The sequence below is a fragment of the Bombina bombina genome, chromosome 3, assembly GCF_027579735.1.
Source record: "Bombina bombina isolate aBomBom1 chromosome 3, aBomBom1.pri, whole genome shotgun sequence".
NCBI lineage: Eukaryota > Metazoa > Chordata > Amphibia > Anura > Bombinatoridae > Bombina > Bombina bombina.
Genome location: NC_069501.1, coordinates 1,075,871,902 through 1,075,897,725, shown reverse-complemented (window position 1 = coordinate 1,075,897,725; position 25,824 = coordinate 1,075,871,902). Strand labels below are relative to the sequence as shown.

General features: G+C 35.2%; 1 protein-coding gene across 1 annotated transcript in view; it reads left to right on the top strand.

The window, feature by feature from the left end:
* Nucleotides 1-2,062: 2,062 nt before the first annotated feature.
* CAB39L (calcium binding protein 39 like) overlaps nt 2,063-25,824 on the top strand; it is a 184,223-nt gene continuing 160,461 nt past the window's right edge. The window contains exon 1 of the mRNA XM_053708362.1: nt 2,063-2,255. The gene's annotated coding sequence lies outside the window, so the exon portion shown is untranslated. The remainder of the gene's footprint in view (nt 2,256-25,824) is intronic.

The following is a 25,824-nucleotide window of genomic DNA, read 5'->3' as shown; positions in this document are numbered from 1 at the left end:
AAAATTAATACTAGGAGTAAATTGGAAAGTTGCTTAAAATTGAATGCTCTATCTAAATCACAAAAGAAAAAAATTGGGTTCAGTGTCCCTTTAACCCTTTCAGTGCTAACAACGGCTCTGAGCCGTCGTAGAGTTTCCCACTCAGGTGCTGACGGCTCAGAGCCGTCACTAGCACTCTCCCACCTTGAGGGAGATCTGGGGGCTCCCACCCGCTCCTATCTCAGCAATTGGGCCTGTATAGTGACAGGCATCGCAGGGGCTTCACATTTTGCGCGGTGACGTCACGCGCAACTTTATTTAAAAATGACAAGTATAGGAAAAGGAAGCCTGTATCTCAGACATCTAAGCAGCCACAGACCCCCAAGACCAACCATTGGAAAGGTAAGTCTTGAGGATCTTGAAAAAAGAAAAAAAGTTAAAAAAAACATATTTAAAAAAAAAAAAAAAACTTAAATCAGCTTAAGACCCATGTGGGAAAGTGCTTAGCGCTCAAAGGGTTAAAGGGACACTGAACCCAATTTTTTTCTTTTGTAATTTAGAAAGAGCATGCAATTTTAAGCAACTTTTTAATTTAGTCCTATTATCAATTTTTATTCGTTCTCTTGCTATCATTATTTGAAAAAGAAGGCATCTAAGCTTTTTTTTTTGGTTTCAGTACTCTGGACAGCACTTTTTTATTGGTGGATGAATTTATCCACCAATCAACAAGGACAACCCAGGTTGTTCACCAAAAATGGGCCGGCATCTAAACTTACATTCTTGCATTTCAAATCAAGATACCAAGAGAATGAAGAAAATTTGATAATAGGAGTAAATTAGAAAGTTGCTTAAAATTTCATGCTCAGTCTGAATCACGAAAGAAAATTTTTGGGTACAGTGTCCCTTTAAGGTTTACATACCCGCTTTTTAAATAAAATTAGCAAGAGAATGAAGAAAAATTGATAGTAGGAGTAAATTAGAAAGTTGCTTAAAATTGCATGTTCTATCTGAATCATGGAAGAAAAAAATTGGGTTTGGTGTCCCTTTAATCCTTACTGTCCACCCTTATGCCAGTCAAGCGCCCTTTGTAATACTATCGCTTTTTAGTAAGTTTGAATATCTGGGACCCCTAGCCCCCCTTAGTCTAAAGTGTGATACATGTTTGTTCTATTAATTCTAATCTTTGTGTCTGATAAATCTGTTTGAAATTTAGGAGCCAGTCATAATTTGAGGAGCCAGACAGCAGTATTTGTATATAGATATGTAGAGAATAAGCCCCAAAAAGTTAGGAGCCAGGGGTAAAATTCTAGGAGCCAGTGGCTCCCTGGCACCTGGGTTTGTCGAGCTCTGTATTAAGGCATAATTAAAGTTTATGTATGAAAGGTTGGGGTAACTGGATAGGGACTGCTTGCATTAAGTAAATCAATTAGGGGGAATGGTCATCTTATCCGCCTATATGTGCTCCCCAGTACGTGAGCGGCTTGAGAACCCAGGAGGTCAATTCTTTATGTATGGTGTTGTAAAGGGTACCATAGTTATAAAGAGAGTAAGTCTGTCTTTGCTGGAGTAACCTCAATTCCTAAATATTAAAGGGAAATTGTTTGTTGTTTGTATGGACAGATATTAGGTAGTGAACAAATTATGATGGGTCAAAGAGATATTAATCATTTTTCATTTTGAGCCATTAATCAGGAATATATTGATAATCCTCTCCCACATATAGAATATTTCATATATATATATATATATATATATATATATATATATATGTATATATATATATATACACACTGGCATTTAGCATTGGTAAGGCTAAAATAAATTGCCCTAATTACCCTGTGGTACACAAGGGACCAAAAACAATCCTAACAGGATTTTTTGGCAGGTACTTTATTTTGTCTTTTGTGTTACATACATTCCTGTGATGTGTAGCTCAGTGCTACAGGGAGAGCAAGAGAGCTGGTTCAACCAGAAACTGCACCGCCTATAACTGATTAAGGGAACAAGTGAGACTGATTTCGAGCCCAGGAAACGCTTGAGTGGAAATTTACTGCTACATTCCACTGCAAGTCATCGATTTTGTGTAAATAGTCAAGGGGATATTGGCCAGTCACCAGAGGTGGAAAAGCAGCTGATAACAGGCATCTTAACGGTGTATCACTTTGCAAGGATGACCTAGTCTGCAAGCTAGTGGAATATAAAAAACATTCTGCTGTTAGAATATCCGGCTGTGATCGGCTTTGTGTAACCAAATTTACTGAAGGTCTTACTTTTAAGTAAGTAACACTGACAATTGCTTCACAGGATTTCCTGTTTGTAATTGCCCTCAGAAGCATTTTTTTCTCTGCTGCAGATTTAAAATGATAAGCAATTTATTTGTATTATGTAGACCTGTGAATTTGTGTCTGTATTCTTCTTGTGCATCAAAAAGTAATTGAATTTGTAAAGATCTGTAGAAAGTAATTTTGCTAGTGATTGTAATAACTGAACACAGTATAGTCTTCTTGTTTCCTTTTTCTTTTTAAAGTCTGTATATCACGTCTGGTTCATAGCTTTAAAGGGATATAAAACCCAACATTTTTCTTTCATTATTCAGCTAGAGCATGCAATTTTAAACAACTTTCTTTTATTATGTTATTCTATTATATTTTCTTTTCTTCTTTTATCAAAATGTCTTGGTTCTGTTGGTATCTTTTGTTTAAAGGGATACTAAACCTAATTTTTTTATTTCATGATTCAGATAGAGCATGAGATTTTAAGCAACTTTCTAATTTACTCCTATTATCAATTTTTCTTTGTTCTAATGCTATCTTGATTTGAAAAAGCAGTACTGCAAGCTTTAGAGCCAGACCATTTTTTGTTCAGCACATGGGTAGCACTTGCTGATTTGTGGCTAATTGTAGCAAACCAATCAGCAGCTCTACCAAGGTGCTGAAATAAAAAATGGGCTGGCTCCTAACCTTTTATTACTGCTTTTTTCAAATCAAGATAACATGAGAACAAAGAAAAATTGATAATATGAGTAAATTAGAAAGTTGCTTAAAATTGCATGCTCTATCTATATCATGAAAGAAAAAATGAGGGGTTAGTATCCCTTTAAAGGCAGGGATGTATGCATGCTTAGGAGACGGCCATGCCTACCTAGGTATCTCTTCAACATAGAATATCATGGGAACTAAGCAAATTTCATAATGCTCTATCTGAATCACAAAATAAATTGTGTTTCATATCGATTTAAAGGACAGTAAAGTCAGAATTATTGGCTAGAACATCACATTTTAAATAACTTTACTATTTTTTTCTATTATCAATTTTGCTTACTTTTCTTGGTAATCCTAGCCGAGCTCAGGAGTGTGACTGTGCACGTGTCTTTAGCCATCTAGCGCAGTGTTTGCATTATCATTTATATAGCAATGTTATACATTGTTAGAAACACTGCTGCCATAGTCTGCTACAGACCCATGCAATAATACACCTTTATTATTACATGTATGTCCTTCCCAGGCATCTAATAAAAGTATACTTTCAATACTTTCACCATATTATTACTAGCACATGTAATTCATAGGGCATCTCCATGTAGGTATAAGCAAGTTTAAAGTGCCTCATATTTAATATTCTCTATAGCAATAACAATTATTTTTTAAATATTTTGTCATCTCAAATCTGAAACTCCTACCAGTAACAGAGCATGTCCTCTTATTCTAGAATAGCTAGCGAATAAGAAAACGGTACTTTATAGTATCGCCTAAGTGTGTAAAGTGATTTGTCATATTTAAATGAAATGGGTTTTATCGGTGTCTGTGTTCTATCTACCATAACAAATCACCATGTTAAAGACACGTGGGGGTAGTTTAGAACACTTTATATGCAAATTTACATGAAGAGTTCACTTACAAAGCTTGTTTCTTTTTAAGAGTTGAAATAATGTTAAGCGTTGCAAATAACAGCTTTAACAAAATGAGTAGTGGATTGAAGAGGCATAAACAATAACATTTACAAAAAAGTTCTTCCAATTTATATACAGGAAAGCTTCCCTATCATGGAAAGTGAGTCAGTAGCCGCAACAGCCGGCGTCCTGATGGAAATGCTGGTCGCATGCCTGAGCATAACACAGCCAGTGATTGGTGGATACATAAATATGTCTTCCCTAATTGGCTCACTGGTTTTGTTCACCTCAGGGAAAGCTCAGGAATGCTTTGTGCCTAGGAGTACAACTTATACATTGTGCTTAAAGGGACATAAAACCCAATTTTTTTTCTTTCATGATTCTGTTTGAGCATACAATTTAAACAACTTTCCAATTTACTTCTATTATCAATTTGTTTTTCATTTTCTTTCTATCCTTTGTTGAAAAGTAGAGATGTTAGCTTGTGTGCACGTGTCTGGAGCACTATATTGCAGCAATTTTGCATCAATGTTATATATTAGCAAGAGCACTTGAAGGCAGCATTATTTCCTGTCATGTTGTGCTTCAGGCATGTGCACGCTACCTACCTTAAAATTATTTAAGTATTGTCTATCTGAATAATGAAAGAAAAAAATTGGGTTTCATGTCCCTTTAACCCCTTATCACGACTTAAAGGGACAGTACAGTCAAAATTAAACTTAAATTGATTGGATAGAGCACAACATTTTAGATAACTTTTCATTGTACTTCTATTCTTGTTAAAGAGCAACCCTAGGCAGACATCCCAAGTCTCCCAGAAGCTCCGGGAGTCTCCCGGATTGAAATAGCTGCTCCCTGACGCCCGCAAATCAATTTGGATATCCCGGAAGTTCAACCTAGTATGGCAACTAACTTACTATGTTAATATTTGAATTTCTTCAGCTAGAAACAGAGCGTGCATAGTGATTTTTTGTGTGATGAGCACACAAAACAAATCGTTATGCACGCTCTGTTACTAGGCAGTAACTAAACTGGTTGTTTGGTCTCGCGATCGCTGCCTTTCTGAACTTCAGCAGTTCTGTGATTGGCTGCTGTCTGCTTCATTTGCATTCATCTGTGTACAGTGATCCACTTCCAGTTGCTGCGGTACTAGTGAGATCATATACCTCTGTCTACACCGAGGATTGAAGTAAGTACTTACTAGTACGACCACAATATAGCAAATATATCGATACGGTACCCACTGATTCAACTAGATAAATGTATTTCAGTCAACATCGTTATACCAGGCGTTATAATATTTTACATACTCATAAAAAAAGTTGTAAACGGTGATTCAGATTAAAAAGTGGTATTTTTAACAAGAATGCTGATCTAATGTCATAGGCCTACACCACTGCTTTATAGCCCTTCACACACACAGCTTTGCTCCTGCCTTTAGTAATACAAACCTCTCTGTTTGTCAGAGCCGCAAAATAACGATTTTCAGCTCACCACGTCTGTATCTGAAACCCGATCACTCACATAACTAATAATAAGATAATTATAGAGGGACACACTGATGTGGCCAATGAACAGGGGAGAAAATTTTATCTTGCAGGCGGCCGGTGTTTGTGTGTAGTTAGAGAGGGATGAAAAAAATACTGTCCTCTCAGTTTGTATATTGGCAGTATTTGTTTTCATCCCTCTTTTTTTGTTGGGGGGGGGGGGGGTCCCTCCCGGAAATTAGTTTTTGCAGGTTGGGATGTCTGCCTAAGTAAGTTTAGGAGCGATCTAGCAGCAGTGTTTGCAACATTGTTTATTGCAATGTTATGCATCGTTGCAAACACTTCTGCCATAAACTGCTATGCACATGGGCACACACCTATCAGCCTACCAGCCTACCAAGATTTAGTCTTTACAAAAAGATACCAAAAGAACTAAGCAAATATGATAATAGATATAAATTGGAAAGTTGTTTAAAATGGCATACTCTGTCTAAATCATGAAGGTTTCATTTTGTCTTTACTGTCCTCTTAAATGCTTAGTGAAAAGTTTTTTGTTTTAAAAATTAAATTACTCAAATTTTAAAAGGGATTTATTTTCCATATTTTTTCACTTTTATGTCACTTCATGGAGTCATGCTCAAAACCACAAATAAGTGCTAGATAGTAAATCATGCACACATTTACACCCTCTTTTATTGTCCACGGTACATTACTGCATGGCTCTGTAGGCGATTGCACAGCGGCATGACCTCTTCTTCATGTTTGTATTTCTCACTGCGGCCTCTGCCTACCTTTTATGTCATAGTAACATGAAATAGCATCACCTGAGTGAGTTGAGCTGTTACTGTTGATTTAACTAAAATCACCAAGGTCCAGATTGTCTTGCACTACTCATCTTTATTACTTGCTAGCAACAAGAAAGGTAGTAAAAGTTTCAATAGAATGTAAGACTATGGCTTTCCAAACAGGTTCTTTAAAGGGACATGAAACCCAAAAAATTTATTTCATGATTCAGATACACAAAACAATTTTAAACAACATTCTAATTTACTTCTGTTATCTAATTTGCTTCATTCTTTAGGTATCCTTTGTTGACGAAATAGCAATGCACATGGGTGAGCCAATCACATGAGGCATCAATGTGCAGCCAATAATCAGCAGCTACTGAGCCTATTTAGATATGATTTTCAATACAGAATTTCAAGAGAATGAAGCAAATTAGATAATGGAAGTAAATTGGACAGTTGCTTAAAATTACACGCTCTTTCTAAATCATGAACGAAAAAAAATTGTGTTTCATGTCCCTTTAAACCTAATATAAATAACAAGCATATAATATTATATATTTTTTTCTACATTATAAACACCCAAAGTTTTTGTAAGGAGGGCTAGTCTTTAGTGGTGAGAATGGCCAGGGTTCATATTGCCTTATACTAATGTCAGCCTTCAAATGTGTTCTGCCCTTACAGTGTTCCAAGACCTTGTAATTAAAGGGGCTCTTTAATCAGTTGACAGGTGGGTGCTTTAAATTTGTTAAAAACTCTTATTTTCAATACTATAGATACAGTTAGACAGAACATTATGATAAGAGGTTCAAAAACAATATGGACTGTTGCTATTCCCTATGACTTTTAAAGTTATGTTGTTGGTTTTTTTTGTTCAATCTTTTATTTATGTCAAAGATTATAACAGTACATCCAGAAAAAATTTACAGTATACATTTGGTATGGTCTCGTTATTGTGCCTCGAGATCAGTTAGGAGGTCCATTTTCAAGACATGCTCACAAGTGCTCAGCATACCTTAAACAAGACCTGGAGAACAGTTAACACAACAGTTTTAACAATGTTAACATCGATTTTGACAACAGACCTATGGAACAGTATATAAAAAATGACAATCCAGGGTTTACTGCTAATACATTTTAACATACAATAGGTGGGATACATGACACTTATAAGTAGATGTGTGCGGGCATACATCTCTCTCCTCTAGTGTGGTTAAGGAAAGAGGATGTGGTTGAAGGATACCAACATCTAAGGGGAAATTCTTGACAGACCAGGTCATAAAGGTACATAAAGATCTCTTCGTTTCTACCTAGGCGGGAAGTGGGATTCCCAGAAGAACAACAGTTCTTTATTGTTTGATTGATATCCTGCCAGAATTTTCCTATTAGGGGGCATGTCCACCAGACATGATATGGGGTACCTTCCTCCGAGCATTTTCTCCAGCACCAGTCAGATGCCTCTGGAAAGATATATTTTAACCTGTGAGGGGTAATGTACCATCTGAGAAGACATTTATAATTGGTTTCTAGAAGGCTATCGGAGTGTGCTGATTTGGAGGTGTTTTGGAAAATAGTGTACCATTCTTGTTCAGTAAGGGTGTATGGTAATTCCCTGTGCCAGGAAACAATCGTTGATGTTTGTGTGATTCCCGAAGGTGTTATGAGTAACAAATACAACAAAGAAATAGCGTGCTGGGGAGGAGAGTCGAGAGTGCATAGTTTTTCTAGTGGTGTGCGGTCTCTCGTTATTAAGTGTTTAATCTTGTGCGTGTCTACAAAGTGTTTAAGTTGAAGATATCGGAACCAATGCGTAAATTGCGTAATGTTAAGGCTTTCCAAATGTTGCTTGGGTATCAATTTACCTGCATTCAACAGTGTGTACAAAGGCAGTGAATTATTCAGGTTACCTATTAAATTTGGGGTGACCAACACTCCTATTGGGAAGTCAGCATTAGACAGTGCAGTGGTCAGTGGGGAGGGGACCCTGGAGAGGTTCTGGTGTGCATGTAGTATACTTGACCAAGCTGCAAGTGTTTCCTTGATGATAGGGTATTTGTTAATGAGGGGTGGTTGGTTAATTTTGGGCTGCCAACAATACACACCTAGTTAAAGTTATGTTTATAGAGAGATGGGGGGGGGGGATAGACAATGTCCTAAATAGACTGTACATGATACATATATGCATTATTTCAGAAATATGCCTAATAATACAATTATCATTCTTTAAAATGTGCCTTGTCTTCATTCCCTTGACATATGTAGGGCCTCATATTCAATATGAGCTTAAAGGGACACTACATTTTTCTTTCATGATTCAGGTAGAGAATACAATTTTAAACAACATTGCAATTTACTTATTATTTTATTTGCTTCAATCTGCACATGGATGAGCCAATCACACAAGATATTGATGTGCATCCATCAATCATCAGCTACTAAGCCTATGTAGATATGCTTTTCAGCATATGATATCAAGAGAATGAAGCAAATTAGATAATAGAAGTAAATAAGAAAGTTGTTTAAAATTGCATGCTCTTTCTACCTGATGAAATAAAAAAAAAATGGGTTTCATGTCCCTTTAATCTTTAAAGGGACATTAAACACAGATAGCAGTATAAATTGTGTGTGTGTGTGTATATGTATGTGTGTGTGTGTGTGTATATATATATATATATATATATATATATATATATATATAATATATATATATATATATATATATATATATATATATATATATATATATAATTGAGAGTTTTACAGTTCCTGTTAGAAATGGCCTCGGCAGAGAGAAACCTAAGTTACAACATGGTATTGCTTTATAGACACTAAAACTTCACACTTATTTTGTCAATATTTAAGCAACTAATTAAACTTTAAAAATACATCTAAACGTTATTCTTAGACTAATGTTTTGTATGAATGCATCATTCCATCTAGCATTTATTTAGTGTTTAATGTCCTTTTAAACCCTATATATACCTATTGAGCATCAGGAACATCACTGGGCATGTGCAGAGCACAAAAGCACATGCAACACTTGCAAACATTTTACCTATATTGAATGGCAGGACATTCTTAGCAGGAGCATGGAATAGACATAACAACATCATTTCACTGCTACTGTCCTATTTAAAGGAAAAGGGGCTCTTGAGTTTGTCTCTATAAACAAGTCTTGAATTGAAGACACTGACAGTTCATGCTGCTTTTGAACATTTTATCATAATGTTCTGGGTACATGGCACTCTCATATAACACACACAGACACCACACACTCTCATATAACACACACACACACACCATATACACTCTCCTGCAATACACACAAACAAGTCGCGACCCAGTAAATATGGTGTTGCAACCCAGTAATGGGTCCGACCCGTGGTTAAAAGTACCCTGTGCTAGTAGACTTAACAAAAAAATACCTTTAAAACAATACATACAGAATGCTTCTACTTCCTCCCCATATCTAAAGTGGTTTTGTCTTGTTAAACCCGGGACTCAAATTTAAAGGGACAGGGCTTCATTAAAAAACGGCCACGTTTCAAAAAGGGGAAGCAGTTATAAAGTGAGTTATTTACATAATTAATTTCTCCGAGATAACCCTCAAAAGTGATCACTGTTACAGGTTATGTGTGATGAAAGAATGCATATATTAAAAATGTAAAAATGCAGAGCACGGTGTACATTTGTTCAATCTTGCAAAGCTTGGACCTGTTCTACAGTTTTCAAAACATATTTCAGCAAAGTGGATTAGCTACATTCTCCTCATAAATCTAGTGAAAGAAAGCAAAAGCAGGTGTAGGTGCATGTTTGTACTATAGGACAAAAGCACTGTACCCTTTAGTTCCTTCGTTTATCATAGATTTGCACATATAGCCCTTCAGTAAAGAGGATGATATTACAAGGTGGCAAAAAATGCTGCTTTGGGAAACTCTGACGAAACCCCTCTCTCTATTGTAGCATCTATAGGAGCCATATGCTGTTCAATTAATAGAGAGGAAGTCCTTCTTTCTATCAATAGGACATATATACCCTCTAGGATACTAAGCAGTGCACGTGCAGAGGCGAAAGCCAAATGCTTTCCTATATAGGCATTACAGGCTTACTAGGCAGTGCTTGGTATATGTGTGTGTTTGTCTGTATATACATATGTATGTGTGAATGTAATATCACTTATTTCTCTTTAAAGCCTAATATAATTTATTTATGATGGATATTATTTTTAATATTTTTTTACCATAGAAGAGAATATATAAAATTTGTAAAATGAGTCCTGGTTTCCTGTAGCCTAATTCTAAAATAATTGTGCTCATTCTGAATTTGTATCAAGTCACTGGTTTGTAATTAGAAGATTGGAATCATGCATCAGTGAATTGGCACATGGAGTTAGCTGGATTGTGAGTGACAAGGTGGAAAACTGTTGTGATTGTGTTCTGCCAGTTATTAATTTCCACTATGGATCTGCACTAAAATCTAATTTCACTCTGTGCTACATTATTGTGTGTGTGTGTGTGTATATATATATATATATATATATATATATACACACAGTCATATGCAAAAGTTTAGGCACCCCTAACAATTTCCATGATAATTGGGTGTTTGGATCAGCAATTTCATTTCGATCTATCAAATAACCGAAGGACACAGTAAAATTTCAGTAGGGAAATTAGGTTTATTGGATTAACAGAAAATGTGCAATATGCATCCAAACGAAATTAGACAGGTGCATAAATTTGGGTACCCCAACAGAAATATTGCATCAATATTTAGTAGAGCCTCCTTTAGCAGAAATAACAGCCTCTAGATGCTTCCTATAGCCTGTAATGAGTGTCTGAATGAAGGTATTTTGGACCATTCCTCCTTGCAAAACATCTCCAGTTCAGTTAGGTTTGATGGTTGACGAGCATGGACAGCCCGCTTCAAATCAACCCACAGATTTTCAATGATATTCAGGTCTGGGGACTGGGATGGACATTCCAGAACATTGTACTTATTCCTCTGCATAAATGTAGTAGAGTAGCTCCAGCAACTTTGTGACTGATTCCTCAACATTATCCTCAAGTATCTGTTGATATTGAGTGGAATCCATGCGACCCTCAACTTTAACAAGATTCCCAGTACCGGCACTGGCCACACAGCGCCACAGCATGATGGAACATCCACCAAATTTTACTGTGGCTAGCAAGTGTTTGTCTTGGAACGCTGTGTTCTTTTGTGGCCATGCTTAACGCCCCTTGTTATGACCAAATAACTCAATCTTTTTTTCATCAGTCCCCAGCACCTTCTTCCAAAATTAAACTGGCTTGTCCAAATGTGCGTTTGCATACCTCAAGCGACTCTGTTTGTGGCGTGTGTGCAGAAAAGGCTTCTTCCGCATCACTCTCCCATAAGCTGAATTGTTGAACAATGCACAGTGACACCATCTGCAGCAAGATGATGTTGAGGTCTTTGGAGGTGATCTGTGGGCTGTTTTTGACCATCTCACTATCCTTTGCCTCTCCGATATTTTACTTCTGGCCTGAACAAGAACTGTGCCTGTGGTCTTCCATTTCCTCACTATGTTCCTGGCAGTGTACACTGACAGCTTAAATTTCTGCTATAGCTTTTTGTAGCCTTCCCCTAGACCATAATATTGAACAGTCTTTGTTTTCAGGTCATTTGAGAGTTGTTTTAGAGCCCCCATGTTGTCACTCTTCAGAGGAGAATCAAAGAGAACAACAACTTGCAATTGGCCACCTTAAATACCTTTTCTCATGATTGGATGCACCTGTCTATGAAGTTCAAGGCTTAATGGGCTCACCAAACCAATTGTGTTTTCCAATTAATCAGTGCTAGGTAGTTACAGGTATTCAAATCAACAAAATGACAAGGGTGCCCAAATTTATGCACCTGTCTAATTTCGTTTGGATGCATATTGCACATTTTCTGTTAATCCAATAAACCTAATTTCACTACTGAAATATTACTGTGTCCTTTAGTTGTTTGATAGATCAAAATAAAATTGCTGATCCAAACACCCAATTATTTATAAATGAAAATCATGGAAATTGTCAGGGGTGCCTAAACTTTTGCATATGACTGTGTATGTGTATGTATATGTATGTGTGTATATATATATATATATATATATATATATATATATATATATATATATATATATATATATATATATATAGTATTTTAATTATTTGTATTGAATAGCTGAAGACCAAACATAAACATGTGGCAAATCATTTAGTATACAGAGAGACTGTAACAGTACTGTTATACAAGTTTACTGTGCAACATATCAAGACAAAAAGCAGTACGTTGAAAGCATATATCGTTGTCAGTGTCACATTCATTGCCACCCACAAGTTCTACATTTACATTGCAGCACAGTAGGTTTTTTGTTGAAATGTGAGTCACCCCAAATTAGAATAGCTTCTTTTTACAGAACTTCAGAAAATGACTATACATTTTATTAAGTTGGGTTTTGGCTAAGTATCCTTTTCTCTTTAAAGCTTAGTTTCTTTGGATTCTTCTACATGGAAAAAGGTCACAACAGTGGTAACTAAAAAGGTGTGCATGTGTGCATAATTGTTGCAAAGGTCTACAAAAAGGTGCGATTGTGAAGCATAATGCCATTCGCATGCACGCTCACTCATATGAGCATCTCAAGATTATGCCACACAATTACATAAGATCACACCTGTAACCAGCCTCTGATTGCCTGGCAGTCTAAAGATAGTTTTGTGGATAAAGAACATGGAAAAGGGCTATTTTTTTCTGCAATGCATAAATATAATTGCTGTAAAAAAATAAATTGCATTCCATTTTTATGTCTCTTTAAAGGGACAGTATACACTAATTTTCATTTAACTGCATGTAATATACAGTACTATAAAGAATAATATGCACAGATACTGATATAAAAATCCAGTATAAAACCTTTTAAAAATTTACTTAGAAGCTCCCAATTTAGCAATGTTATTGAGATTAGCCTGGGACACCCACTGAAAGGGGCTGATAGCAGAATATCCCCCCTCTCCTACATATGAAAAGTCTGTATACATCTAATACTTTGGGGCTTGGTTAGGAGTCTGAAAATCAGCACAATGTTATTTAAAAATAAGCAAAACTATAAATTTTTACAAAAACACACCAGATAGCCTATATAAATGGATCATCTACAAAACATTTATGGAAAGAAAAATCTAGTGTATAATGTCCCTTTAACTGTATACTTAAAAGTATTCCTTGCCTGGCTAGGTGACAAGTGTCTTAACTTTAATAAACATTTTGTTTTAAATCTCACCTCTTTGTAGTATGATTTCCAGTTGGGGATTTTACATGAAAATGTCCTATAGTATTCCATCTCACTTTGTTATAGTCATGTAAACAAAGCCGGTTTTAATTTGTGGATTTATTTATTGTTGATTGTGAAAGGATCATTTCAATTGCTTGGGTACTTTGTAAAAAAAATTGAGTTTCTAAAACTAAATATTTTTGGGACTTGGGAGAAAGCATTTGACCCCTCATCAAAATCAATCATCACGAAATATGCATCTCTTCTGCCACAGTGTTAAATGTTCGAGCTTCAGGCTTGGAAATGCTATTGAAAAGGCAAGGAAGGGTACAAACACTATTGTATTCTCGCTGCAAATGCTCGCCATGTTCTTGCTGGTAAGAACCCCTGTATGCAATGAAGTTAAAAGACCCAGACAGCCAAAAAAGGGGGGGGGGTACATGTATAGACATAATACATCTTTTTATTTTGTCAAACTAAAAATCAAAAATGGATTCTAGACAGACACAGAACCACTGAAGTTAATTTACAGAAAATAAAAAAATACTGGAAAAATGTTTTTCTTATAGGTGGTAAGAATCCACAATCCAAGTGATCCACAATTACTCCTTGGAATTACATTTCCTGACCATTAGGAGGAGCAAAGATTCTCAGACTCCAAGAGCCCTATAAGTCCCCTTCCACCTCTATGGTAACAAGTCTTGTCTTTGCCTCTGCTGGAGGTAGATGAAGAATAAAGGTGCTCCTGATGTTTCTGTGAGAGGGGTCTCAGACTGAGTTGAGGCCCAATTTTAACATTTTTACAAACATGTTGGGAGTTAGTCACAAGCATGGGTGTCGCAGGAGCATGTCCTTTGCCTCCTCCTGTTGGGACATCGGTTTACTGTACTCCTGTTTCATTTCTAATGCTGTTATGTTACAGCACTGGGTTTGGCTCTCTACTGGATTATATATATAGTTTTCTCTTGTTTTATTGAATTTTAAGTAAATACAATCATGAAATATAACATATCTTCACAGAGTTTTAAAATATCACAAATGGTGAAGTGCAAATAGGGAAAAAAGATCCATTATGCCGCTGTTCATAGTTCTTTTGTGTTGTGAAGATTAAATAAAGAGTCCATCGAAGGAAATATGTCCTATAAAAACCAGATTTCTACTGTACAAAAACAAACTAGTGCTTTGCTTTCGATATCACATTTAATCTGCTTCAAAGGCACAATAGGCCTAGTTAGCCCAATACATAAATCATGATGGAATGTTGTAGACAAAGATACAATATATAACAACTTAAAACAGATCAATATGTCATAACAAAATAATAATAACTGCAACATTAAACTACAGTATCATCAATAAAGTCGACTTTTTAGTATAAAAACTTTTACTTGTGTCTGTTTGTTATTATTTATTTGTTATTATTATTTAATTTGTACCAAACTAAAATGTTCTGGTTACTATGAAGGTTGGTTAAATAGTAAATTATATAATCTCTTTGGTTTAGAAAATAAGGAGGTTGGGTAGAAACATAGGCTAGTGTAATGTTTTATTTTATTACCTAGATAGGATTCCCATAGGAATATATATAATATCATAGTACAATTTCAAACCATTTGTTTGAAAATAATAATATCGTTACAGTATCAAAGTTGATTGAACTGTCTCGTTAAAGTGGGGCTATTTCCATTGGGAAGCTTTTTTTTTTAGGTGCATACATAGTTTGTTTACTTATATGCTGTGGTTTGTTTTTCCAGATATAGTTATTTATAATGCTTTGCAATATATCTGTCTGGGGAAGGGGGAGGGTCTGCAAGACATAAAGTTTTAAGCAAAATCATCATTTTTACAGTATTCTACCAATCCAGAATATATTTTTTGATACCCAGATACTATTTTTGCATAATTAAGAATGAGTAATTTATCACTATGAGATGATAAATAAGTACCAAGGTATTTAATTCACTGTGGTTGGAAGTTGAATGCACAACTATTCTTAACTGTAGAGATTTCTGAAGGTGAGAGATTCACTGGGAGTAAATCTGACTTGCTTAAATTGCTCCATAATATTTCAGTTCTTCTAGTACTGCTGAGAGGGAGCCCTGTGGAGACAATAACGTCAAAAGGATATCATCAGCGAACATCGCTAACTTATAAACTTTTGTTTTTTAATTGTTATTACTTTAATATCATTATTTTGTGTTATCCTGACAGCCAAAGTCTCCAATGACAAGACAAACAATAAAGGAGATAATGAGCAACCTTGTCTTGTATGATTTCTAATCTCAAATTAGTCAGAGAGAATGTCGTTTATACAAATCTATGCTGTCAGGCAAGAGTAAAGAGCCATCACTCTCTGTATGAATATGGGTGGGAATTGCAATTTATAAAGTGTTGCTTCTAAATTGGTCCAATCTAGTCTGTCAAACGCTTTTTCTGCATCCTTAGATAGCAATATTGCCGAGATGTTATTTCTTTGGATATACTCTAAAATATCCATAATTTTTACAGTGTTGTCTCTAGCTTCCCTCTATTGCACAAAGCCAGTCTGGTCTGGAGAGATTAAATCAGGTAGTATTTTTCTAAGTCTAGTTGCTAAAATGTTTGCAAATATTTTGAGATCTAAATTTAATAGGGAAATTGGTCGGTAGTTAGCAGGCTGATTATTTTTTTCCCCAGGTTTAGGAAGGGAACGTAATGTATGCATTGTGTCTAGAAAATAACCACTAATATCTAATTGGTGGAAAAACCTTTAAAAGATGTGGCATTAAAAGTTGGCCAAATTGCTTATAGTATAAACCTGAAAATCCATCCGGACCTGGGTTTTTCCTGGTTTCATTGTCTTAATGGCCTCTAACAGCTCATTACCACTAATTGGGGATGTTAAAATCTTGCTAGCTTCTATGGAGATATTAGATTTTCTGTGTCTAAATAAGAATTGTGTTCTTGAGCATGAGATACAGGATCTCGATATAGAAAGAGATTATATAGGGAATGTTAAAATTGTCTAAAGCCTTCAACTATTGTTTTTGTATCTTTGTGATGGAATAGATATATGTTTTTGATTGTCTTGTTTTGAGCGCCCTAGCTAATGTCCTGGTTTGTTTGCCTCTGTATAACATTTTTTTTTAGTAAAAGGGCTGTATTTTGTGCATTAATATGAAGCTATGTGTTCATTTTATCTCTATAAAGGGCATAACTTATGCAAATAGTCAAGGTGGGATATTTCCTTGGCATTATTTTCATATTCCTCTCTACATATCCTGTTTCTAGTAGACTTATCTTTCATTAAACCCTCCTCACATAGTTTGTGTGTGTGTTTCCCATAATATAGCAGGGTCAACAATGTCCTTGATGTTGTTGTAAAGAAAAAAAAATCTTTATTTCTGTTGCTAGTGTAGTGCTAATATCAGGATACAATAGAAGTATTTCATCTAACCTCCATATATAGTCTTTAAGTGGGGCTGAGGGGCATTTTAGTTTGTATTTTACCATTCAATGGTCTGACTAGGTAGTATGTAGTACTACTACAAAAGAAAGGACTATATGGTCAGTCAAAATATGGTCTATTCTAGAGTAAGTTTTGTTTGGGTTAGAAAAAAAGGTATAGTCTTTTTTTTGTTTGGGCAAGTAATCCTCCGGGGATCATGTAGACCAAAAAATTAAATAAAATTCTAATCTGACTTTAAAGTGTTCTTGGCAACACGTAAATCAGGGTTAGTACTATCTAACTTACAATTTAATCTTATTATTTGACCTATTTATATATTTTGGATGAGAGGGATTATTGATTTAAAAAAAAAAAAAAAGGTTGTTTATTGTTTGGTGCATATTTATTATAATGGGTAATGTAATGGATTTATTAAATAGTAAACCGCTAATTTAAATAAATCTTCCTTGTTTATCCTTTACCTGGTTAATACAAGTAAATAGGATCGACCTGTGTATTATGCTTGCTTACTCCATTAACTTTTTTAGCAGGATTTGAACTATGATAATGATGGAAAAAAGAATGTGTAAAATATTTTGGTAAACATCCTCTTTTAAAATTAGTCTCCTGGAGACACCATCTCACCTCCCTTTTTGAGAATATCTTTTAACGCTATAAATCTTTTGTGTGGAACATTAAACCCTTTCACATTCTGAGATACAAAGTTAATAGAGGCTGGTGTCATAGAGGAAAATTAGTGGTAGGGTATATAGCAAGTGAGAGACTTGTTGTTATTTAACCAACTTTTAAAACACACAGACTGTATATTAAACTATGCAAGATATAATAATAATAATCATAAACAACTACCAAATAGTGAGCTCTCCCTTTATAAACATAAAACATTATCATCGACATGGAATAGGGGAACTTGGCTAAAGGAAATTCTCTATGGAATTCAGCCGCTCGAAAAATATTACAAGTGTTTCTTACATATCTTGCATAACTAAAATAGAATAAAACTATAATACATAACAACGAACCATCATTATGAATAGTATCTCATAGTAAGATTATTTTTTTTATAGTTTAACCAAAATATATTTCTGAAGAGCAAAAACAACAAATGAGCATGGTGATTAGTAAGCATTTAACATGAAAGGATACAAGTGAAGTGCCCAGAGTGGATTGCGCTTTCGGTCTCTTGTGTTGAACTGTGCACGGTTCTTGACGTTGGGATAGTGGAGTGGTATTTTTATCTGGGCTCTTTACAGGTGTCTTCAGATCCAAGAGGAGGTATCTCCAGTTTGTAGCAACACTCTAAGATCTCCGATGATGAGCAAGTTGCACATCTGTTTTTCCAGATAACTACTAGTTGAATAGGAAGCTCCATGTGTATTAAATATTCAATGCTCTTAAATGTTAAGTTAGAGGCTGTAGCTCTTTACTCTTCAACAGTGTTCTGACCAATAGGGCTGAGTAGAATGGAAGAGTAAAGCCATCTATTTAATTGGTTGTTTAATTCTGGTGGCTTTCATTATTTCTTCCTTCACTTGATAGTAATTATAACAATTACATTACTTGGTGGGCCACCATCCAAAGGTTTTGTGGGACATAATGCTCTGTGAGCTCTGTCTATTTCTACTTTAGAGATCTCAGTAGAATTCCTTAGAGAAGAGAAAAGTGACTGCAGGTATGAGGGCTATTGTGAGGCCTCCATTAATTCTGGAATACACATTTTTCTGATGTTTCTTCTGCGTCTGTTTTTTAAATCCTCTATCTTGTCCTCTAATTACTATATAGAGTGATCATGAAGTTCCACATGTTGTTTTATTTTCGTAACTTCAGTTTTGTGAGTGTTTCCTTCTTCTAGTTATTTAACTCTGTTTCAAATCTCTAAGATTTCTCTCTTAAAGGGACATTAAACACTTTAAGATGGTAATATAAAATGATAAATCGTATATATAAAAATAACTCTGCAATATACTTTCATTATTTATGTTGTCCTCTTTTCCTGTAATTCCATTCCAAAATTGTGACCTTTTCAGTTCCTGTTAGAAATGGAAGTGCAGAGCACTGTTATATTCCACACAGCCATTGGCTGTACACGCTAGTGACCTATTTATAACTGTCCCTAATTGGCCATAGCAGAGAAGGTAACCTAAGTTACAACATGGCAGCACCCATTGTTTTATAGACACTAAAACTTTACACTTATTTTGTCAATATTTAAACATATAATTAAACTTTTAAAAATACATCTATATGTTATTGTTAGACTAATCTTTTCTTTGAATGCATCATTCTACCTAGCATTTATTTAGTGTTTAATGTCCCTTTAAGATCTGAGATTTCTCCTTTTATACATTGTTTCACTTGTAGAATGAGGGAATTCAAATCTTGCTTCAATGGTATAGAGGATAGCACAGATAAAGGCACAGAAACAACTGGCTGGTCTCCATCTGAGTTTGATTCAGAAGATAAGGATGTTGCTTGTGGTTGTGAGGATAGCAAGGGGGTCTCAGAATGTGTTTGAGGAATTGAGGCTTTAAAGAAGCCTTTCACTGACAGTGTGGATGTTCCCAACTTATTTTTGTATGTTTCTCCTGTATGCCTTTTTTCGGTGACATACCTGATGTGTGGAATAAGGATTTAGAAATGTGGGCATAACGTTTAAACCTGCTTTTGCTGCTTGTGATAAATTATCCTCTTATCATTCTGTGATAGTTTTTAACACGATGGAGGAAATTCCTCTTTCAAAGTAGAAAATATTATTTAGTGCAATTGCCTTTGTTTTTTCAGCTCTTGGTTTATGGATCTGTTTTAGGAACTCTAATCTTTAAGCTTAGTGGCATGGAGATTGAATGCCTAGTTCTTAGGCAATGGGGGTTTTCAGAGTCTATTGTTGAGGTTTTATTTCAGTCTTGTATTTCTATGACTAGAAAGGTTTATATTTTTTGGTGTTTGTCTAAAGGTTTTTTCCTGGCATTCTTTTTGAATTCCTAAGATTTTCTTGGAGGGTGATTTGGATTTAGGTTTATCCGTCATTTTCTTTAGTGGTCAGATTTATTTTCCTTCCGTTCTGATTCTTTATAATATCTTCTTGATATTCTCTGTTTTGTACAGTATTTTTGTTGCGTTTAGTTTTTTTTTGTCAGAATTTAGCCTGTGGTTTTTCCTTTGTGGAGTCTTATCTTGGTGTTTCTGCAAGCTTCTCCTTTTGATCCTATGCATTAGGTGGATGTCTACCTTTTTGTCCTGGAAGATCTTGGGTTTTTTTTAGAATTTTCTTTTGGTAGAAGAGTTTTTGGAGTTGTCTGCCTTTTCTTGCGATTCTCCTCATCTTATTTTAATTTTGTTTTAGAAAGTTTGCTCGGAGGTAGTTTAGTCTCCTCCTAATTGTTTTACTGTTCATTTTAGTAGGTCAGTGGGTTTTTCTTGGGTCTGTAAGAATAAGGGTCTATAGATTTAAGTCTCTTGGTCTTCTCTACATACTTTCTCCATATTTTTCCATTTTGATGTTTTTTGCTTTTTCTGAGGTGGCTTTTGGTATAGAAATCCTTCAGGCTGTTGTTTCTTGAAGTATTTTCTTTGTTATATTTCTTTATATTTGCATTTGTTAATATTGATATATTATTATAACTCTTTCTAGTGTTGTTTAAAAAGATTTGTATAATTTAAGTTCTACATCTTATTGCTAGTCGCGCCCTTATTACTTGTGGACTTCACTGCTTGGGTATTAGTTTCCCAGGAATAATGGACTGTAGACTCTCACCACCTATATGAAAAAAAACATAATTTATACTTACCCGATAAATTAATTTCTTTCATGGTGGTGAGAGTCCACAAGATCCCACTTTTCTTTTCTTTTTTCTGGTGTTAATTTTATATTTTTTAGCACCTCTCTTTGTTCTGTATTTCAATTTCCTTTTTCTACCTCTTTTTGCTTGGTTATAAGTCAGACTAGTTACCTTTGAGGTGGAAGGGGATTTATAGAGCTCTTGGAGTTTGGGAATCTTTGCCTCCTCCTAGTGGTCAGAAAAGGTAGTTCCCAGGAGTAATGGATCATGGACTCTCACCACCATGAAAATGTATGTATGTACAAATTATGTTTTGTTTTTTTATATAAACTGTTAAAGATCCCTCCACCCAAAACATTTTTAAATAAACAAAAACAGCCCAATTTCTTACCAACCCGCTAAAGCTGCTTGTTTTTTTTGTTTTTTTATTCCTTTTTCAAGCACGGCCTGAAAATTCACTGTCATTTGCACAAATATTGGGGCATATAAATTCCCTGCATTGCTTTTTGAATAAGCATGAAAATATGCAGCAGATTAAAATAAACATGCTTGAAAATATGCAGCAGATTAAAATGAACATGCTTGAAAATGTGCAGTGCCTCCCACTTTATTAAAACCGACTTACTGGTTTTCATTACTGTATAAAGCGGCAGCAAACACCTTGTAATTACAAGACATTTCTGTTGTGTTACTATAGAATAACATATCAGCCATTTCTTAATGTTTTTGAAACAAATTTACATCCTTTTTACTGCAATTATTTTTCAATAGCCAAAGCCTCATTTAGAGAAGCCAATCTGGGGTTTAAACCACAGACAAGGCTATTCACTTACATTTAGTATAAAGCAAATTGTTTTGCAGTTTTTTTATTGGCTAAAGCAATTAGGGACAGATATGTAGCAGGGTTATAGCTTTGAGAAGTCAGCAGTGTGCATTTCAAGGTCTGAGAGTTAGAAATTGCTTTATTTTCAGAGCTAAATGACATGAAAAGGAAGCAAAATAAATAGTGAAAATATATTGCAAAGTTGTTTCATTATGCATAACTAAACATTTATAAAAATCTCAAGATATTTACTGTCCCTTTAACACCGAACCAATGGTAGTGCCCCTTTAACCTTAGGCTGCTACAAAGGGCTACTGCTAATTACTTTGTTGTTTGCTCACCATCCTTTTTGAAGCCATAGATGTGGGAATGCCAATACATAGTAAATATTTGGGCATCCAATCCAACATCTACGCTTTTGAATTTTACAATAAGTATCAACTACAATTTTATGTTTGAAGGGTTAAACCCTTCATCAGTTGCTTTGATTTCTATAAGCGGGCATTATTGTTTCACATAATATTATTGTGCAGTCACTGAACAAACAAAACCAGCAAGTGGGTTGAAATAGAATTATTCAACTCGAGACCAAATTCTTGTTTAATGAAATCATTTGTATGTTTTATAACAAAGCCAAGTTCTCAACAGTGCAGTTGCATCTCAAATGTTGCTAAAAGCAGCGTGTGAATCCTCAAGTATGGGATACAAAATTTTAATAGAATGTGTTATTGCATATACAACATGGCTGCTATTTAAAAGTGATGTGTAAGCATAATATATTTATTAGAGAAACACCGAAGGCAGAAAATGAAACCGCTATAAAAAGTGTAACTCTACTTTTTTGTTGTTGTTTTGTTTCAAAAGAGCTTTATTAAAAATCATACAAATGTTACAAACTGTTCAAAATGTTGTGCTTTTACATAAGACATTTGAGATGTTGGCAACCAGTGCCTTATACAATAAACTTTTTGAAATTATAGAATGTCCATGCGTGGTTATTCCATATTAATATTTATGGTCATTGTCCATATAGGAAATCCGGCCCATGCGGTATTGTAAACACAAGTGTAACTGTACTTTTAACCTTTTCATGACAGGGTCATAATGTCTACATCGGAACAATGTTCCGATGTAGACAAATTGAAATCCCGCGATCGTGCACACGATCTCGAGATTTCAATTATGGGATCGGGTCTGGGGGGCGCCCCTATGATGCTAGGAACGCCCTCCAGACCCCGATCAAATCCAGGAAGTGCAGTTGGCTTCAGGACATCCAACGGCTATGACGTATTTCGTCCTGACGGCGTTAAAGCCCAGCGCTGTTTGGACAGAATACAACGGCATAACGGCGGTAAAAGGTTAAATGTATTTTTTATGTGTTTTTTGCAACTTTTATGTGTTGCATAACAGTTAACCAGAGCTCTGAAGTCCCGACGTACATTAAATTTGATTGCTCTCAAATGAACATGTTTACTTTCAACTCGAAATACACTTGCTATTTCCTTTGCATGCAAAAAGTAGAGAAATATCCCTTATAGCTTGCGTGCTGCAGTTAGCGCGCCACTGGTAATCTAGTCCTAAGGGGTTTACTATTTGTTGAAGCAGATTGATTTGTGCTGCAAAATCAACCTGCTTCATTGTAAATTTTAATATTTCAAAACACTGTTTTGAATGTTTGGTAGTAAATTGTATTATGTTTATTGTTCATAAACATCTATTAGTGTTTGATATTCTATATTTTGGCTCATATTCGTTTGTGAGCATGAGTTTACAAAAGTCTTTGTGTCCTGTTGCCATTAATAGTAGCATAAGTGTGCAGGCAGATGCTCAGTTGTGTTTAGGCATAATTGATGTTGACGTGTGTGTACTGGCAGTGTCACCACATTACTAGGTATGATCGATCACATATCAGATTAACTTAATTAAAAGTCCATAAGTGAAAGAGCTTGATTATATAATGCTGAAGATAATATTGTTAGAGCAAACGTAGAATTCACCATTGAAGGGAATTATTTAGATGTATGTGTCTGTTTTTGCCATAGAATCTGCTAAAACACATGTGCAATATCAGTGCAGCGGAATCTGTTGGCGCTCTACAAATAAATGATAATAATAACCTTTAAACATCCATTAACTAAACCTCTCTGTTGTCATTCTTTATTTTCTGACTGTGCTAGGTGTAATCATAATTTATGGTCACAGCTAAGTAGGGATGAGCATTCTGAGTTTTCAGATACCTCCTGAATCCGGAACAAGGTGGCCCTAAATGGCGTTTGGCTATTTTTGGAAATTTATTCTTGTGACACAGCAACACACTAAAATCTGTGCAAATCCAGATTTTATTGTGTTGCTGTTTCACAAGAATACATTTGGCTCTGAAAATAGCTGAACAACACAAAGGGTCACTCTGAGATATCCAAAACCTCTGAATACCCATGCCTTCTGCTAAGACTCCAGTATTGTATATAAGTATTTGTGTTCAGGGAGGAAAAATGTTCTTGTGTTTTGTATTGAAGTAGAAATTTCAGGTTCCTATAGTAACATAGTAGATGAGGTGGAAAAAGACTGAAGTCCATCAAGTTCAACCTATACAAATCCTATATACTTACAAAATAGCAAAATAGCTCCAGTTGAGCTTAAATTAATCCAACTAAAAGGTGACCCATTTAATACAAGCAATCATATCCATGAATTTTGTTTCTAGCCAGAAATGTATCCAAACTATGTTTAAATGTATCTAAGGTATTGGCATTCACTACCTCTTTTTATTGCTCTTACAGTGAAAAAGAATTTCCGTTTCAGGAAATTAAATCTCCTTTCCTCCAACCTTAAATTGTGACCTCTTGTCACAAACAATTTTCTTGGAATAAACAGAGCTTCTGCCATCTCTGTATATGGGCCTTGCATATATTTATATAAAGTAATCATGTCACCTCTCAAACGCCTTTTTTTCAAAACAAACCCAGTTTGGCTAGCCTCTCCTCATACCTTAAATTCTCCATTCCCCTTATTAGCTTTGTGGCCCTTCTCTGAACTTTTTCTAGTTATGCAATATCTATCTTTTTTTGGGATCGGTCCCCACAACTGCACTCCATACTCAAGGTGAGGTCTTACCAGGGATTTATATAGTGATAATTATGCTGTCCTCCATTGAATCAATGCCTCTTTTAATACATGCTAGTATCTTATTAGCCTTTAAAGCCGCTGCCCTGCATTGTGCACCCATCTTTAGCTTGTTATCTATTACTACTCCAAAATCCCTTTCCTCCCCTGTTTGGCTAAGTCTTGTCCCATTTAAGTAATACATTGCCTGTATAATTTGACTTCCACAATGTAGAATTTTGCATTTTTCCCATATTAAATCTTATTTATATGTCACTATTTAATCCTTGCTCCAAGTCATTAATAAAAATATTAAAAAGAACAGGGCCCAGTACTGATCCCTGGGGGACTCCACTGATTACTTTTGTCCAATCTGAGTATGATCCGTATTCACTACTACTCGTTGCTCCCTATCATTTATCCAGTTATTTATCCATGAGCTAACATTTTCAGCTATGCCCAGTCCCTTAAATCTCTCATGTGGCACTGTATCAAACGTCTTTGCAAAATCTAAGTATATAACATCAACTGATTCCCCTTTATCTATATTTTTACTTCTTTGTAGAATCTAATTAGATTAGTTTGACATGATCTATTTCTCATAAAACCATGCTGATTTGAATTCATAATCTTGTTTACACGAATATGTTCATCAGTATAATCCTTTATAATCCCTTCAAATATCTTCCCCACAATTGATGTCAGACTAACTGGTCTATTGCTTCCTGGATCATTCCTGCTTTCCTTTTTGAAGAGTGGCACCACATCAGCTTTACGCCAATCCTGGGGTACAATGCCGGAGGATTATGAGTCTTGAAAAATTAAGAGTAGAGGTTTGTCTATAAAAGTGCTAAATTCCCGTAACACCCATCTTGCAGATAATGTTTTTTTGGGATATGTATTGAGATTTTGTTGGAAAACATTGGTGTCTATATAGTTTTTATAGGGTAGTGTGTGCACATGCATTAACCTGCAGCTAGTCCTAATTTTCTCCATAAAAGCAATTCCATAAATAAAGTTAGTATCACGTAACAGTGGGATATGAAACACAACTGGATGCTAAATCAACATAGAATACATTTTTGTATTTATTAACTAGATACAACAAATGTAAATTTTCCAGTCAATACCTGAAATGTTTGTAAAATGCAAAGATACCCAAAACTCACCTTAAAATCTACAGGGAGTGCAGAATTATTAGGCAAATGAGTATTTTGACCACATCATCCTCTTTATGC